Below are 12,812 nucleotides of genomic sequence, written 5' to 3' on the forward strand. Positions count from 1 at the left end.
AAAAAAAAAAAGAAAGGAAGGAAAAGAAGCAGGTAACAGCTAATAAATATATATATATATATATATCCAGAATGGCTAATACTTTGGACATATTGCATATTGTCCGGAGGAAACAATCGTTGGAGAAGGATGTCATGCTGGGTAAGGTGGAGGGTCAGGAAAAAGAGGAAGACCTCTAACGAGATGGATTGGCCAGGTGGCATCATTGATGGACTCAAGTGTGGCAGCGGTAGTGAGGTTGGCCCAGGATCGGACATTGTTTTGTTCTGCTGTGCATGGGGTCGCTATGAGTCGGTTCCAACTCGATGGCACCTGACAACAACAACAACAAAATACACACACACACACATATACATACATACACATAAACCAAATAGAGAATAGAAAAAAAAAAAATCTTAACCCTGGAGGAGAAAAATAAGAGAGAGAGAAAAAAACTAAATACAATTAAAGAGAGGGGTGAATAAAAGGGAGAAAGATCAGGGAGTAGTAAAGAAAAAAAAAAGCAACAGCAGCAGTTGAAAAAGAGAACCAGAAAAAAGAAGAAATGAAAGCAGAGCTAGAAAGGATAAAAAACAAGGATAAGTAAAGAGAGGAAGAGGGGATGAAAGAATAAACAAACAAAAACAATGAAAGTTCCTGTTGACCTGGAGATGAGAAAGAGAAGAGAAAGGGCTGGTTTGTCCTAAGTGTGCTGAGAGCTGGGGACTCCTGAGCCCATGCATAAGGACATAGCCACAGAGGGCTATAGCTGAGAGTGAAGCATCCAGCTGGTATTAGTGAGGGGAGATGCACAAGAATGCCCAAACTTGCAGATAGTACCCATTTGACCTCTCAGGGCCCCAGGTGAAAGCAGCCCCAGGCCAGTCTACCTCTTTGGGCACTTGTTTTGGGCTCCAAGTGAGGACAGTCCCTACCTGGTCCACCTTTCAGGACACTTGCCCTGGGCTCCAGCTAAGAACAGGCCAGGACAATTCACCTTTCACGTTCCGTACTTGGCAACCAGCTAAGTACAGCTCCGAACCAGGGCACCTGGACTGAGGCTGTGCGCTCAGGACTGTACTTTGGGGACACCGGCCAGTACAGTGGGAACTGGAGCGAGGAAGGGGGCGGGAGGGGAAGGCAGGAGAGGGAGGGGAAAGCCCAGAGGGGGAGGAGCGAGGGGAGGGGCAAAGGAAGAGAAGAGGAAGAAGGAAAAGAGCAGCGACGGAGCATTCGAGTGCCACACTACTCCGCGCCCCTTCGAGTCGCTGCTGGTTCACCCGGAACCGGAGCCTTCACCCGCCATGACTCAGACCCTCCGGATTGGCCTCCAGGTGAGGCCCGTTCAGCGCCAAGCCGGGCGGTGCTGTTGCCGCGGGCGGGGACGCGGGGGTAAGGGCCGGGGCCCAGCCGGTGAGCCCCTGAGATCCACAGAGAAGCAGAAGCCCTTCACCATTACTGCTGTTAAATTATTTTCGGACTCAGCGAGCTACTCTCTAGGACAGAGTGGAGCTGACCTTGTGATTCGTATCCCAGTGCCTAACCTACTGCACCACCAGGGCTAAAACAACTTCAAGGAGATACAACTGATGACATGTAGTAAACCCAGTGCTGTGGATTGCAATTATATTTCTAAGGCTGTAAATCTTTATGGGAGCACACATCCTAATCCCACTGCATCCTGGCTATTTAACACCCTCAATAGCCCTTGGGTGGTGCTTTTGTGCTCCAGCTGTGATAGACCCCGTGAAAACAACTTATAACTAAGTCAGTACGAAAATTTACTGTTCATTTCAACTAAAGCCACTGCCAGGGAGTTGATTCCAATTTACAACGAACGAGACCCTTTTCAGTCCTTCTCCATCATCACAACGTTGCTGTGTTGAGCCCATTGTTGAAGCCACTGTCCATCTCATTGAGGGCCTTCCTTTCTTTTGACGGCCCTCCTGATAACATGTCTGAAGTATGTCTCTCACTATCCTTAATTCTAAGGCGAATTCTGGCTGTACTTCTTCTGGCATAATCAAAGACATCATGTCTCCTATTTTAGTATCTTTTGAGTTTCATTGGGTTGGAAGAGTGTATCAAGTCGTCAGATAACCTCATTAAGGTTCCTCTCCACCCAGGTATTTTGACCCAGGTATTTGATATTTTGACAAATTTGCTGGGTCAAATTTCTCTCTGAGCAGGCTTTAAAGTAACACATATGTGGGAAGACTATCCCAAATAGAAAGTGTAAAAGGAAAATTATTGCCATCTGTTGTTAACCTCTAGGTCCCTTTCCCTAGAAGAAAAGAATGTATGAAAGTATTCTCTCACTATTGTCCTGCCTTTTGGTTTTATAACTTTAGACAGTTTGAAGAATGCTCTCTTAGGACATGTACAGATCACAGTATATATTTGACAGTACTATTTCTAGTATAGTGGGTGTGCAGTGGGTTAAGCCTTGGGCTGCTAACCACAAGGTTGGAGATTCAAACCCACCAACTGCTATTTGGGATAAAGATGAGGCTATGCTCCGTGGATAGCAATTATGTTTCTGAGATTTATAGCCTTAGAAACCCTATGGAATAGTTCTGCTCTGTTCTGTGGAATCACCGTAAGTTGGAGTTGACTAGATGACCATGTAGACTTTTAGGATTCTTGACTGGTGCAGTAGGAACTTGACTACTAGCTGAAAGGTTGGGAGTTAAAACCCACCCTGAGACACCTCAGAAGACAGGCATAGTAGTATACTGCTGAAAGGTCCCAGCCTTAAAAACCCCATGAAGTGGTTCTACTTTACACATAGATGGTTACATGAGTCAAAATGGACTCAATCACAACTAGCAATAACTATTTATTAATATGAGTTTATAATCTTGGGGCAGTAGTTGTTGACACCCTGTCTTTTGCAGACTTTTCTTATTTGTTTTTTCCCTTTTACTTCTCCACCTAATCTGCTTTCCGTTTCTCCTCTCATATCTTCTTCCACTGCCCTTGATTAAGGACTGCTGGTGGCCCCAGGCCCAGTAGATTACCATCTCTCTTGGCCTCCTAGAAGGGAGAAGATGCCACAAGACTGGGCTAAAAAGTTCTGTGACAAAATTAGAACCCAGAACAAGCTTCACAGGCAGGAATCCGACTAGTTGACATTTAACAGGAATAAATGTAGGGTCTTATGCCTGGGTTTCAAAATACAGAAAACCAGCAGTGGTGACATAAGAGACATTATCAAAAGGACTATATATAGGGAGCTATTAAATAGTCCCTGAACTAGCCTAGGACTGAAATGTATGTTCTGTGAAAACCTTAGTATCCTCATTCTTCATAGGCCCTCATCAACAAATCTCCCTCATAAGGTGGGAGAAATGTGTTGGGAAATTTAAAACATAAAATATACCTGTATTCTTGAACTGTAAGTGAACTATGACTGTCTACAGTAAGTAACTTCTTTGCCAATTACTGAAGAGCCATGGTGACACAGTAGGTTAAGCATTGGACTACTAACTGGAAGGTTGGCACTAGCCGCTCTACAGTAGAAAGATGAGACATCTGCTTCAGTAAAGGTTACAGTCTCAGAAACCCTAGGGAGCAGTTCTACTCTGTCCTATAGGGTTACTATGAATGGGAATCGACTCGACAGCAGTGAATTTGGTCTGGTGTTTCCGTTTTTATGACTTGTCATCAGTTGTCGTTAAGTGTCATCAAGTTGGTTCCAACTCACAGTGACCCTGTAAGGGGTTTCTGAGGAGCAGCTGGTGGGGTTCAACTGCTGACCTTGTGGTTCATAGTCCAGTGCTGATCATACCATGCCACACCAGGAGCCCTGTGATATGTAGGGAAATGCTTTAAGGAACATTTGTGGCTAGCTCTTTGTGATGATGTGCCTTGTGGAGAAACCCCTCCTTCACTTCTCCACGACCTCCATCCTCCAGGCTCTCTCCTCAGCCATGGTCTTGTCTGTGAAGCCTTCTCTGATCTCATTCTTTCATGGGGTTCTCCCCTCTGCCTGCTACCTTCTCCCTTTCTGTACCACTCATGGTGTTCATCATTGCTCTGTGCCATCCTTTTCCTTGTATATATCTCATCCTACCTGCTGGATTATAAGCCCCTTGAGGGTTGACTCTCAGGCTACCTTTGACCTTGACCCCTTGGCTGTAACAAAAGGCAAGTCAGAGTTTTCCTTGAATGTTTTACTTCATGTAACTTTCTTCTTAAACTGTGGTTTAACTTTTCCTCTATTTTCTGTTCAAAAAGAAAACCAAAAAACTGACTTCAGCCAATCTTTTGGGTTTTTTTGTTTTGTTTTGTTTTGTTTTTTGTCCCTCTCCAAAGCCTAAGAATTCATCCAGCTAGCACTGGATTCAGCACACTTACAATGGAATCTGACACATGTGTATGTGTCCGAGAAAAAGTTGGTGAGCAGACTCAGCTAGTGATAGTTGACTTGTGTGACGCCACAGCCCTCATCCAATGGCCTATCTCTGCAGAAAGCGCCATCATGAACCCAGCATCTAAGGTTTTAACTCTGAAAGGTAAGTCTGATGAGGACATAGTTGTTGTTAAAGTGCTACTGTTAAGTGCTGATCCTACAGTACCACATTAGGACTCCAATGAGTTGTAGCTGACTTGACAGCACTTAACAATAACAAAAATTAAGGAAAAGACTTGCCAAAAATAAGTTCACCAGTAAATAAAGTAGGGCATGAAATTAATGATGACTCAAATGGCCTATTATCAAGACAAGGAGCTCTGGTAGCATAGTGGTTAAGTCAGATTGCTAACCTCACAGTCAACAATTCAAAACTACCAGTGGTTCTGCGGGAGAAAGATGAAGCTTTATGCTCCCAGAAAGATTTATGGCCTCGGAAAACCTATACAGGGTCTCTCTGAGTCAGAACCGACTGCCACAGCACATAACCACCACCACCACCACCATTATCAAAACAGACCAGTCCCTGGAGAAGGACATCATGCTTGGTAAAGTCAGAAAAAAACAAGATCGACACAGTGACCGCAACAATGGACTCAAGCATTATACCAATTATAAGAATAGCATGGGACTGGACCAGGTAATGTTTGTTCTGTTAATGGGAACTTTGTTGTTGTTGTGCACCATTGAGTCAATTCTGACCCATAGTGACCCTGTATAGGACTTCCAAGGAGTGGCTGGTGAGCTTGAACTCCCAACCTTGTGGTTCAAACCGACTTTGCAGTCCAGTGCATTAACCCACAGCACCACACTTGGACTCACTAGGGGGGAATTTATATCTCATATCAATTGCTTTGTGATCTTAAATATTGGGCACATGTCCACAGCTCATACCAAAAGTACCATCAAGAGCATTAATTTCAAAAGGGTCAGCAAAAGCTGTGTTTTGTATGTTCTAACGAGAGGCCCCTGAGCACTAGAGCCATACCACAGTCTCTTCCCCATGGTCTCCACATCTGGAAACACCAATAACTGCCCTGTGTCATTCACCAGTAGTGGTGTCTGGAACCCTTGTCCCATACTCACTGTCATCAAGTGTGGAATTGCTCCTTAAGGTTTCTGAGACTGTAATCTTCGTGGAAGCAGACTGCCATATCTTTCTCCCATGGAGCAGCTGGTTGAACCACCAACCTTTCAGTTAGTAACCCAATGTTTAATGACCTTGTCTATGGAACCTGCTTTATAGAGTGTTCCAGTCACCCCAGAATAGAAGCTACACATCTATTTGATCTGTCTTATGAAACAGCACTGACAGTATAACTCTAAATAGAATTTCACTTCCCTGAACTCAGGGAAACTTGGGTGCTTGAAACATTTCAGATGCCTTGAAAACATAAAATCTTCATATTGCCTTGATTTTAGGAAGTGAGAGGATTGTGCGTTCAGTGGGTTAAGTATTGAACTCCTCACTCCAAGGTCAGCAGTTCAAACTCACCAGCCGCTCTACAGGAGAAAGATGCAGTCATTTGCTACCATGAACAATGTATAGTCTTGGAAACCATAGGGATTAGTTCTACTCTGTTCTACAAGGTCACTGTGAATTGTGATGCACTTAATGGCAGTGGGTTGAGTTGCCTAGAAAAGTGTAAATTGTTGAGGACTTAAAAATGTCAAATATTAGCTTTGCCCATGCTTCTATTTTGTTACACAAGCAGGGTCTACTTTGTCATTTTCATAGTTGTCCATCTGGAAGTTAAGACCTTTCTAAGTAAAAGAAATTGCTGTCATATTTTTCCCTCTAAAAAATATTTGTTCTGATAACTCCTCTACGTTTTTGCTTGCAAACGTGTCCAAATATTTTGGGGAACAGGTTCTATAGACAAAATAAATCTTAATTGGAGGAATTCATGGAAATGTATGGTTTCTTAAGGATTCTTTTCTATTTCTTTCCATTTGTCCCACATCCTCTGGCTGCTTTTTGTGCCTTGTGGATTAGGTATTGGGCTCATAGCCACAGTGTCAGTGGTTCAAATCCACCAGCCTCTCCATGAGAGAAAGATGAGGCATTCTGCTTCTGTGAAGATTAACAAGCTCAGAAATCTTATGGAGCAGTTCTACACTGTTCTGTAGGGTCACTGGGGGTCACTGTCAACCAGGTAGCAGTGGGTTTAGTTTTGATTTACTCACCTTGGAGTGCTTGCTTTTCCACATTTCATATGTTGCAGTACTTCTTTTTTTTTTTTTAGTTCCAAAATTGATGTAATTTTTATGCAGTATGATACCTTCTTTTTTATCAATTGTATTGTATTGTGACAAATGATAGAAGTCAATTATGACAGTTGTGGAATATAAAAAAATAAATACAGAAAAATTTTAGATGCATGGCACCTCCTTTTGTTTTATCAACTGTATTATATTCTAGTAAATGATAAAAGTCAATTACAACAATTGTGGAATATAGAAAAATAAATACAGCAAAACTTTAGATGACTCAAACCCAGCTCCCCAGTGATGAAAGCTGCTGTTGTTGCTTTGTGGAAGGTGCTAGTCTATCGTGCTGAGACTCTTGCAGTTATTTTTCCTTTATTTGTATTCCAAAGTTGTGGTCTGCATGCACCTACTTAGATGGCTTCGCATGCGGATATTGACCAGTCTTTTTGTTTCATCATCCCCCTAATCCCAGAATTCCAGACTCATTTTAAACTTTCTTTGATTATGATTTTATTATAATTGTTCTCAGTTTCTTTCTCACAGTACATATGATTAAGTCATATCCATAACCTTAGCCATCTTGTGTGCCTTAAAACATGCTTTCATCCAAATGGACTTTTCGTGGAGCCTTTCTAGTGTGTAGGACCTTAGATGGAATCCTGAACCCAATCCAGAACCTTCAGAAGTAGGGCAAGCTATCAAGTCCCTTTAGGACAGACCCCCCACTCCAAGACTGAAATTCAAAGGAAACATATGAGCAGGCATGTAAGCTTGCTGGTGCCCATGTTGGTCTACTGGTAAGTGCAATAGGGGGAAAGGCAGTGAAGATATGGGCTGACTTTGACCATGTTCCATAGACTCCGGTAGACCTGGAGATTAGAGGCAGAAGAGGGTAATTTTATGATGAGGTATCTCAAATCTTATTTATAAGGGAGTGCTGGAGGCGGGGCTGTGATTGGTTAAGAAGTAGCAACCCTTCATTTTGGTCACAAGAGAAGATATTTGGTATGTGGTAGGTCATACAGTAACCTTGTTTTGTCTGTACTTTGACAAAATTCTGAAGTGGCCTTGCTTTGTCTCACTCTTTCATGATCTCAGAGGGACCTTGTTGGAGCTGGCTATTTTCCATGACAATCTGTGTCCACTAGAAAAATAAGAAAATCTGGTTGTGAGTATCCAGGTAGCTGCTGGATGGCAGGGGCTCCCCTTCCTTTTTTTGATTGTGTCTTTCTCAATGTTAATATTAATTGCTTCAGCTATAAAATGTTAAAGGAGTCCCAATGGCATAGTGGGTTTATCATCGAACTACTCACCAAAAGGTTGGTGGTTCAAGCCCACCAGCCATTCTGTGGGAAAAAGATGCGGCAGCTTGCTCCTGTAAAAACTGAGAGCTCTGCTCTGTCATTATGACACAGAATTGACTCAACAGCAGTAGGTTTGGTTTGGGGTGGGGGGTACAACCTAAACTCTTGCTACAATGATGACAAGTAATGAGTCTAAGAATTTGTCTTTCATATTTTAATCTATTTTTTATCTAATTTCCATTATATCATATCCTAGCTGGGAAGACCCTTCTGATTTTTAATATTGAGATGAAGAGTAAAATGAAAGCTCACGTTATGGCAGATGAGGTGATTTTCTGAAATGGATTTCTGGAAGCACTGTTGCCCTAGTGACCGAAACCACTGTCTACCACTGGAGCATGGAAGGTGACTCCCAACCTGTGAAAATGTTTGTTCAACATGACAGTCTGGCAGGATGCCAGATGATCCACTACCGGTACAGACAAGTACCAGAAGTAGCTGCTTTTCATTGGCATCTCCACTCAGGTGAGCTTTTGGGTGCCTTCAAAAGACAAGTGTGTTATAACCATAAGAGCTAATAGCAGATTGCAGTGATTAAGTTGATGGAAGTTGGTATAGGTATTAAGGCCACCTCTTGTCTGTCAGTTTGTTGTGCTGTGGTGACTTGCTTGTTACTGTGATGCTGGAAGCTATGCCACCAGTATTTTAAATACCAGTAAGATCACCCATGGTGGACAGGTTTCAGCTGAGCTTCCAGACTAAGACATCCTAGTAAAAGAAGAAGTAGACTACATGTCACTGAAAACCTTATGAGTAGCAGTGGGACACTGTCAGATAGCACCAGAATATTGAATATTGAAACATTATGAATAGCACAAAGATATTGTCAGATATAGTGCTGAAAGATGAGGCTCTTGGGTTGGAAGGCACTGAAAATACAACTGGGAAAGAGCTGCCTTGGTTACTGAAAGTGAAGCGGACTTAAAATACTTACTGATGAAAATCAAAGACCACAATTTTCAGTATGGATTGCACCTCAGTGTAAAGAAAACAAAAATCCTGACCACTAAACCAATAAGCAGCATCATGATACATGAAGAAAAGATTTAAATTGTCAAAGACTTCATTTTGCATTGATCCACTCTTACAAGCATCAGTCAAGAAATCAAACAATGTGCTGCACTGGCCAAATCTTCTGTACAAGACCTCTTTCAAGTGTTCAAGAGCAAAGATGTCAGTTTCAGGACTAAGGTGCCCTTGACCCAAGCCATGATATTTTTAGTAGCCTCATATGTGTGTGAAAGTTGGACAGTGAATAAGGAAGACCATAGAGATTATGATATTGGAGAAGAATATTTAAGTACCATGGATTGCTGGAAGAACAAACATCTGTGTTGAATGAAGTACAGCAGAAGGCTCCTCAGAAGCCAGGATGGCAATACCATTTCTCATAGTTAGGACATATTATCAGGAAGAACCAGTCCCTGGCGAAGGATATCATGGTTGGTAAACTAGGGTCAAGGAAAAAGAGGAAGACCCCCATCAAGATGGATTGGCACAGTGGCAGCAGCAATGGATTCAAGCTTAGCAACGATTATGAGGATGATGCAGGCAGGGTGGTGTTTTGTTCTGGTGGTGTATAAAGTCGTTAATGAGTTGGAACTGAATCAACGACACTTAACAACAGCATATCATTCCGAAGAGAGATGCCCCAACAGAATGTGAATATCATTGGACAGTATCATCAATATCACATGGAGTAAAATTTTGCCAAAGATCATTTAAAAACAGCTGCAACAGTACATTGAGAGGGAACTGCCTGAGGGTCAAATCAGATTCATACCATGACGTGAAACGAGGGATTTCATTGCTGATGTCAGATGGATCTTGACTGTAAGTAGAGAATACCAGAAAGATGTTTAACCTATGTTTTATTGACTATGCCAAAGCTTTCAACTTTGTGGACCATGACAAGCTATGGGTAACATTGTTAAGAACTGATATTCCAAAACACTTAATTGTGCTCATGAGGAACCTGTAAATAGACCAAGAGGCAGTCGTTAAAACAGAACAAGGGGACACTATTTAAAATCAGGAAAGTTGTATTCTTTCACCATACTTATTCAATCTGTTTTACTGACCAGATAATTCAAGAAGCTGGATTGTATGAAGAAGAACCTAGCATCAGGATTGGAGAAAGACTCATTAACAACCTGCAATATGCAGATGATATAACCTTGCTGCTGAAAGTGAAGAGGACTTAAAATACTTACTGATACAGATCAAAAACCACAGCCTTCAGTATGGGTTGCACCTCAATGTAAAGTTGACAAAAATTCTCACCACTGGACCAGTAAATAACATCATGATAGATGGAGCAAAGATTGAAGTTGTCAGGGACTTCATTTTGCTTTGATGCACTCTTAACATTCAGGGAAGCAGCAGTCAAGAAATCAAATGATGTATTGTATAATAGGCAAATCTGCTGCACAAGACCTCTTTGAAGAGCAAAGATACCAGTTTGAGGACTCAGGTGTGCCTTACACAAGCCATGGTATTTTTCTTTAACCTCATGCATGTGAAGGTTGGGCAATGAATAAGGAAGATCATAGAACTGATGCATTTGAGTTATGGTGTTGTAGAATATTAAAGGTGCCAAGGACTGCCAGAGGAGCAAACAAATCTGTATTGGAAGGATAGCCACGAATGTGCCTTAGAAGCCAGGATGGTGAGACTTTGTCTTTCATTCTTTGGATATATTATCAGGAGGATCCAGTCGTTGGTAAAGGATATCATGCTTGGTAAGTAGAGGGTCAGGCAAAAAGAGGAAGACACCCCCAACAAGATAGACTGACACAGTGGCAGTTACATTGGACTCAAGCGTAACAAGAACTATTGAGAATGATGCAGGACTGGACAGTATTTTGCTTTGTTGTGTGTAGGGTCATTGTGAGTTGGAACCAATTTGATAGCACCTAACAACAACAACACAGATATGTTGTTGTTGTTAAGTACAGTTGAGTCAATACTAACTCATAGTGACCCTGTGTAGGGTTTCCAAAGAGCAGCTGGTGAGTTTGAACTGCTGACCCTGCAGTTCAAATGACTTTGCAGTCTGGCACATTAACCCACAACACCACACCAGATATAAGACTAGAGAAATAGCTTGGGATAGGTAAAAATGGAGATTGCATAGAAATTCAAATTTTGGATCAAGTTTTTGTTGTTACTATCAGGTGCCATTTAGCTGACTTCAACTCCTAGTGACCTCATAGGACAGAGTAGAACTGCCCCGTAGGGTTTTCTAGACTGCATTAATTACCAGGGCTTTCTCCCATGGAGCTGCTGGGTGTATTTGAACTGCCACACTTTCAATTGACAGCTGAGCATTTAACCATTCCACCAGCAGGGCTCCTACTTGGAACAAGTAAGAACATTCATTTGTCTTTGACCATTAACCACTGTATTCCACCAGAATTCCATTCTGTATTCTACTTACGTTCATTCTACAAACTGTTTCTGCAACATTTTGACAGAAACTTTGTTGAAAAATTATGCAAAGCAACATGGCACCTATGGGTGGAATGTTACTAATCCATGTACTTCTACAAAGAAAGGATTAGTTTACATCCTCCTTGTTCCCATTCTTGGTGACTAATCCTGTCACTAGATACGAGAAAATATCAGGATGTTTGGCACTGAGATTATAGAAGCTGAACTTTTAATGGTCTGTGCATAATCTAGTAGGAAAGCTATGTCTGCTGAATCTGGAACTTGGAAAACCATCATAATCATTTGGAGAGTGTACTGTGGGAGCCAGAACGAGTATGAAAAGTTAGGAAGGTCCACAACAGTCTGGGCATCAGAGCCGTACCTTGCCAGCTATAAAACTGCACTTTGGGAAGCAGCAGTATGTGAAAGGCATGGAAATGAGAGAGAATGGCTCTTTCTGAGAGTCTGTGGTCATCCATTCACCTGGCATACTTGGGATACATAAAAGGTAATTCAGAGACAAAGCTGGAGGGATGAGTGACGGCCAGACTTCTTCCCTGGGCAAAAGTAGCAACCCTCTTAGATAGAGAGCAACCTGGGAAATCCCCTAATTGCATCTCCAAAGAACAACTCCCCCAGAGTATGTTATTGTTGTTAAGTGTCATTGAGTCAGTTCCGACTCATAGCAACTCTGTACAGGGTTTCTGAGGAGCTGCTGGTAGGTTTGAACTGCAGACCTTGTGGTTTGCAGCCAGTGCTGATCCAACAGTGCCACAGCAAAAGTCCATAGGGGGAAACAATATACTAAGCTAATTTTCTAAAGAACCAAGGCAAAAAGCAACATAAAAGAACTTGTTTCATCACATAGCAACAACATATCTGATTTGTAGAGTTGTCACATTATATCACTTTAAAAATCCAGTTTTCAACAAAAGTTACAAGATATGCAAAGAAACAAGATATTATGATCCATGCACTAAGAGAAGAAAGCAGTCAACAGAAATTGTTTTGAGAAAGCCCCAACTAAAAGTATTAGATAAACTTTAAATCAGCAATTTTAAATATGTTCAAAGAACTAAAGGAAATGATGCCTAAGCTAAAGGAGAGTATGAGAGCAATGTGTCACCAAATAAATAATACCAATACAGAGGTCAAAATTATCTGAAAAAGAACCAAATAATTCTGGAGTTGAAATTGTTGTTGTTGTTGTTGTCAGGTGCCATCGAGTCGGAACTGACTCATAGTGACCCCATGCACAGCAGAACGAAATAATGTCCAATCCTGAGCCAACCTCACTACCACTGCCACACTTGATGCCATCAATGATGCCACCTGGCTGATCCATCTCGTTGGGGGTCTTCCTCTTCTTCACTGACCCTCCACCCTACCCAGCATGACATCCTTCTCCA

The 12,812-nt window shown here is 42.0% G+C and overlaps 1 pseudogene; it reads left to right on the forward strand.

Annotated features, from left to right (window-relative positions):
* The first annotated feature begins 1,286 nt into the window (after nucleotides 1-1,286).
* Nucleotides 1,287-12,812, forward strand: part of LOC102827357 — an 85,280-nt pseudogene continuing 73,754 nt past the window's right edge.

This window comes from Chrysochloris asiatica, unplaced genomic scaffold (assembly GCF_000296735.1).
Source record: "Chrysochloris asiatica unplaced genomic scaffold, ChrAsi1.0 scaffold00260, whole genome shotgun sequence".
Lineage (NCBI taxonomy): Eukaryota > Metazoa > Chordata > Mammalia > Afrosoricida > Chrysochloridae > Chrysochloris > Chrysochloris asiatica.